Source organism: Microtus ochrogaster, chromosome 24 (assembly GCF_000317375.1).
Source record: "Microtus ochrogaster isolate Prairie Vole_2 chromosome 24, MicOch1.0, whole genome shotgun sequence".
Lineage (NCBI taxonomy): Eukaryota > Metazoa > Chordata > Mammalia > Rodentia > Cricetidae > Microtus > Microtus ochrogaster.
The window spans coordinates 17,508,453-17,515,031 of NC_022024.1; the positions used below are offsets into that span (position 1 = coordinate 17,508,453).

Here is a 6,579-nt window from a genome sequence, read left to right on the forward strand (position 1 = left end):
CTGGCCTGGAACTAACTAAAGGCTGAGGATAGACTTAAACATCTCCTCTCCCTGCCTCCACCTCTGAGTGTTGGGATTATAAATGTTCGCCATTATACCCAGATTAGGACAGGGGAAATCAATCCCCGGGATTCAAGCATGCTAAGATTAACCTTAACCCTTAGGTGCTTCTCCAACCTGACAATTATTATTGTCTTAATACCATTTCCCTGTCTTTTATTATGCTCTCATTTTAAAAAACAAAACAGGGGGCTGGAGAGATGGCTCAGAGGTTAAGAGCATTGCCTGCTCTTTCAAAGGTCCTGAGTTCAATTCCCAGCAACCACATGGTGGCTCACAACCATCTGTAATGGGGTCTGGTGTCCTCTTCTGGCCTGCAGGCATACACACAGACAGAATATTGTATACATATTAAATAAATAAATATAAAAAAAAAACAACAGCAAAAATGGAGTCAGTCTGGTGACTCATGCCTATAATCCCAGCACTCAGAAGGCAGAGTCAGGAGGATCTCTGTGAGTTCAAGGCCTACAGATCAAGTTCTAGGACATCCAGAACCACATGGAAAGACCCTGTTTCAAAAAACAAGCAAACAAAAACAACAACAAACAACAAAACCAAACAAGCAAATGGGGCAGGAGAGGTGGCTCAGTCCTCAGAGCACTGCCTGCTCCTGTAGGACTAGAGTCCAAATCCCAGCTCCCAGCCAGCAGTTCAGAACCCCCTATGTAATCCCAGCTCCTGGGCATCCTCTTCTGACCTTTGTTGGCTGTTGTACTTACACAGATATACACATACACATAAATAAATAATAAAACTTAAAAGGACCTAAAACTCACCAGAGAGACAGAGACAGAGAAACGAGAGAGATTAACTTTTTAAAAGTATAGCTAAAAGTAAAAAGTGAGAAAAGTACATATTACTGCGATGATGCTAAGCTCCAAAAAATAAAAAAGAGGAGACAGACAGACAGACTGCTGAAGGTTAACATTAACTTGGGTGGGACATTACTGTGCAAATCAGTAGGCAGAAATGGTGATAAGTCTGGGCTCCTCTCATCCTTTCTCAGTTTCTTCTTAATAAAACATGCCAAATTTAAGTGTGAGCCCCTTTCAAACTGACAATAGGGTTACGGCTAAGGGAGATTATATAATTAAATAATTTCTGGTCTGGCTAAAGTGAAAGAATAAGCTCGCTTTATGAGCTGACCAGTTCCACAGCGAAATCCTAACTGACTGCCATAGCAATCCTGGCCACAGTCCCCAGCTAACCGGTCAGGAGGAAGAGCTAAGCCACCTTCCAACCAGACATACCACTCAGCAGGCAGCCGAGACTATGGGCTCGGGGTTCTCCCAGTGCCCCAAGAGGAAGCAGCAGCAATGCCCATTGTATTGTGGGATTACACGGCGTAAGAGAGCGGTGCAATTGGCACAACAGGGTTGCAGTGCCAAGTTGGTAAAGATTCAGAAAGCTCGGTGGGGTATAAAAATCCTCATCAACTTTCCCCATATATGTTAACTACTCCCAATAAATTCTCACTAAAACAGTGTAAACCACTAAAAGATACCCTTTATCTTGATGGTTTGATGTTTCATTTTTCTTCCTTATTTCTTAAGTAAACTATGAGCTTCTGGAAGCTTGTCCCTGCCCCACATCTAGAAGTCAGTTTAGGCAGTCTGATATCACAGGAAAGGAAAAGAAAGCCAACAAAACCAACAAAACCCCAAGCACTGGGAAGTTTATCAGTCCAGGGGTACAAAAAAATTGAACCGACAGGATCCTGGAGTGTCTGGGTGGGACTGATCCCCATGAACAGAACTCAGACTATTTCCAGAGACGCCTCCTGTGATGTTCACTGCGAAGCCATCTTCACTAGCCGCCTGGCTATCAGCTGGCCTTAATGCAGAGAGAGCAACAAAACCTTGGCCAGATGTTTGCGACATTTCTTCCCCGTCTGTCATTAGAGCAGCATCCCCTAAACCGAGGAAGGACCGTCTTTTGCTTTAATGTGGTGACTAAGTAAAACGGATTCTCTGTTTCTAAAAGCTAGTATCTCCAGAGAATAACAAGAAAGAACAGATACATAAACTCTAGCTCCCCGTGCAAGCGCACCACGCTTCTTTTATAAGGGGGACAGTCCGCTGTCCCTCCACGTAAGAATGGACTTCTACACAAATATAAACTCGACCCTAGACCTGGTAGTTGGAAATTTCATTCCCATGACCACACGCAATTCCCGAGCAGAGGAGCTAACTAACTTTATAATTACCAGGGCGCTTCGTCAATAACTATAGTAATTACTGCTAAACTCGACAAGTCCACTCTGTGTGTGAACTAATCTCCCGGGGCTTGCGTTCCCCTGATCTCATTTCATGTATGCTTCCCACCTGTTTCCACACCACGGGCCCTCAACCGCCTTGGCACCTGATAGGACCGTGCGCCTGAGATGCCCCTTATTGACTGCGTTATGTTCTGGCAAAAGCCAGGATTTGATTTAAACTTAGGCAAAACAGTTGGCGGCCTTGCCAACATCCTCACAGCCCTGCACAGGCATTCCCCAGCCCTTTAGCAAGATAAACAACACCCTTGCAAGAAAGATTATGTCAGGAAAAGGAGACTTGAAATTGGTTGTGTGACAGACCTGGGGTTTGTCACAGGATCTCATTACAGGGTCCCTGGAACTCCCAAAACGAGAATCAAGTTCAACTGCTCTTTCTACAAGCAGTTTGAGTGCAGGAAACTTTCTTTTCTTCTTCTTTTTTGATTTTTTTTTTTTAACAGACTTGATTTCCTATAAGTAAACATGACACAACCCAAATTGTTGGTTTACGTCATCAATTCATCTGCGGTCTTAAAAATCTTCGAACAGGCTAGGGATGGGGAAGGTCGGGAAGCCGACGGAGCGCTTTTTGGACTGAGGGACAGTCACAGAGAGTGACAGGAGCACGTGACGCTGAGCTACATTCCTCTGCTCTGCCTTGGGACATGACTGGGGCCACTGGAAAGCTTTAATGAGGCCTGGGTATGAGTGAAGCGATGTGGTCACTCAGTAGGCTTTGTTGTCGGGAAAACAAAGTATTCAGGGAGCAGTGTTAGAAGGAAAATGTTTTCTGTATGACCTTGTGATTTTGCAGCAAGCAAGCTGAGACTGTTCTGGAGTAAAAATTACTAATGCCCACTCAGGGAAACACCACTGAGGACAAACAGGCAAATCTCTCTCTCTCTGTCTCTCTCTCTTTCTCTCTCTCTCTCTGTCTCTCTCTCTCTCTCTCTGTATCTGTCTCTCTCTCTCTCTCTCTTTTGAGACAGGGTTTTTCTGTCTAACAGCCCTAGTTGTCCTGGAACTAGCTCTGTAGACCTGGCTGGTCTCGAACTCACAGAGATCCGCCGGCCTCTGCCTCCCGAGTGCTGGGATTAAAGGCGTGCGCCACCACCGCCTACTTCATAAAGGTTGAAGAGAGGACACGCCCCCCCCCTTTTGGACTAGGAACCATATTGCATGACGCCATCCGATTATGTATCACCAATAGATTGATCCTTTGATGAAGTCAAAGTCATAACTGATCACTGCTTATGGGACGAAATCTTTAGCATACATGCCTTTTTTTTTAAGAACACTTTGCATCCAAAAAGAAATAGATGGATGGATGGATGAAGGACAGACAGATGGACAGACAGAGGTAGCTTCCTTTGTAGGATAGTTCTGAAGTTATATGTAGAAAAGAAATACTAGTAGCTACCAGGAAGGCAGCCAGGTAGTTGACAGCTTCTAATCACACAGTTATACCTTTTGAATTTTGTGTCACGTGATAATACTCCTTCAAAAAATTAAAAGAGCAAGATTCAGTAACTCATAGAAAATAGCAAACATAAAGGAACTTAACCACACCATACACCATTTCTTTCTATGTTCTATTATTTTCTAAATTTAACTTACTCAGACAGCGTTTAAAAAGCTGGCTTGACCACGTTTAAAAGCTGTAGGAAGCCATAGCTAAAAATAAGAAAGTGTTTGACTCTTCACATTCTATTACCATTGTCAGTATTACATTAGAAATTTAAACCAGAAATAAACAATCCTAACCACTCACAAAGCATGCTGTCAAGCTGCTATGGAATTCCCCTCTGTATGCTGTGAATACCATTGGTTAGTAAAAAAAACTGGCTTGGCCTGATAGGGTAGAAGGGGGAAACTAAACTGAATGCTGGGAGAACAAGGCAGAGTCCGGAAGAAGCCATGGATCCACCGCCAGAGACAGATATGTGGAAACCTTGCCAGGAGGCCACGAATCTCATGGTAAAATATAAAATAATGGAGATGGGTTAATTCTAGATGTAAGAGCTAGCTAGCAATACGCTTAAGTAATTGGCCAAGCCGTGATTTAATTAGTAAACCAATAAGCGGCCTTCCTACAATATCAAGCCAAACTCCTATGGGCATTTGTAGTCTTCATTTCTAAAGACCTATCTCCTTGGGGCTGGAGAGATGGCTCAGAGGTTAAGAGCACTGCCTGCTCTTCCAAAGGTCCTCAGTTCAATTCCCAGCAACCACATGGTGGCTCACAACCAACTGTAATGGAGTCTGGTGCCCTCTTCTGGCCTGAAGGCATACACACAGACAGAATATTGTATGCATAATAATAATAATAAAAAAAAGACCTATCTCCTTGAGTGGTTCAGAGCTGTAGACAATGCCAAGATGTAGCCTTTCTCTCAGTCCTATTAAAATAAAACAAACAACGATGCTAAGACTGTTCCCATCCCCCTCCTTCCTCCCCACACCAACCCTCTAGATGTTGGTGTTGTAAATGCTAATCCTTTAGGAGCAACAGGGACCTGCAAATGCAGACTGACACTCAAAGAGACATCAGTGATGTAGACAGGGTATTTCCTGTTCCCTCTGTCCCTTTTTTTTTTTTTTTGGTTTTTCGAGACAGGGTTTCTCTGTGGTTTTGGAGCCTGTCCTGGAACTAGCTCTGTAGACCAGGCTGGTCTCGAACTCACAGAGATCCACCTGCCTCTGCCTCCCAAGTGCTGGGATTAAAGGCCTGCGCCACCACCGCCCGGCTCCCCTCTGTCACTTCTGATGAGGCAATTAGGGAGGCCCACGGAGAAGGCTTAGCTTCACTCTCATGCTAAGCAAACAGCCTGGCAAAATACATTTGAAGCCAAGGTCACCAGCGAGTGACCAACCTTTAATCTCCAATTACTAATAAAACAAACAGGCAGAGAGAGATTGAAAAAACGAAGAGCGGGCCTGGGAAGAGCTCAGAGTTAAAGAAAGACAGATGCATTAGGGCAGCGAACTCTTGAGGGCCAGCTCGGTTGAGCTGGAAGTCCATGCTAGCATGTATGCACAACCTGGAAACAACCAGCCTGCAGCCGACAGAGCCTTTTTCTATTGAAAGAAATCGGCCCCATGTCTGCAGACACTGCCTGATATTATGTTAGCATGCCATTGCTCTTAAAGTGTCCAGAGTAAGGAGATGGGCAAGAACTGAACCCAGGTCTAGACTTTCAGTGACAACGGTGTATTTTCTCCGCCACGGTAAGTTAACCCTTCATTGTGTGGTGGTCATCACCAAAAGAGGACCAGGCTGAATTTCAGCTTTGCTAAACAAAGAAGTCCAAAGGTATCTTAGATTATGCCCAGTCACACACGATTGAGAGAAGTAGTGTGTTTCTCATTAGGACAGGGCACTGCTTTCCATAGAGCCGATGATTATTACAGACAGTGACAGCAACTTGGGGGGATGAGGGGCAAAGAGGAACCCCGTCACTCAATGAGTCTCTGTGTCAGTAACTTCAGTCTTAGGGAAGAAAGAGAAGCTCATACCTGTAGTTCCTAACCATTTCTAAATAGTCATCCCGCTCTGTCAAATGTCTTCAGAACACTGAAAAACAGCAAACAGGTATGTCTCTAATCTTTCCATCAGTTAAGCCCAGAAAGGCGTGCGGTCCTCCAAAATGCCTTTTAAAGTCTCGTATGTTAATAAAATAAATTTAGAAAATCAAGACTAGGGGCTGGAGATGTGGCTCACTTGGGAGATGACTTTGCCTACTAAGCATAAAGGGTTCATAGACCACACCTGAAATCCTAGCACTCTGTCTGAGAAGGGAGACCTAGGTTCAAGGTCATCCTTGCAATTAAGGTTGCGATTAGCAGCCTCAAGATATTGAAGTTTCTAAAGACAAGAAGGAGAAGAGAAAGGAAGGGGAGGGGACAAAAGAGGAGAGGAGGGGAGGGAAGAGCAGACTGGAACTCTGAAAACACGTGTAGAGTCCTTGGGATGCAAACTGCTTGCTCGCAGCACTGGGAAGGCAGAGACGGGAGGATCACTGGGAATACACAGCAAGTTCAAGACCAGCCTAGGTCGTAAGACCATGTTTTAAAGAAAGAAAAGCTGGGGTGTGTGGCTCATGTTTATAATCCCAGGTGTAGGGAGGCAGAGACAGGCGGATCCCTAAGGGTGACTCACTAGCCAGTCTCCTCTATGTGGCAAGTACCAGGACACTGAAAGTCCCCGTCTCAAAAAGAAGCAGACAGTATCTGGAGAATGACATCTGGGGTGAGTTATA

General features: G+C 44.7%; 1 protein-coding gene across 1 annotated transcript in view; it reads right to left on the bottom strand.

Moving 5' to 3' along the window:
* Pawr (pro-apoptotic WT1 regulator) overlaps positions 1–6,579 on the bottom strand; it is an 85,208-nt gene that overhangs the window by 20,974 nt on the left and 57,655 nt on the right. The window lies entirely within an intron of this gene.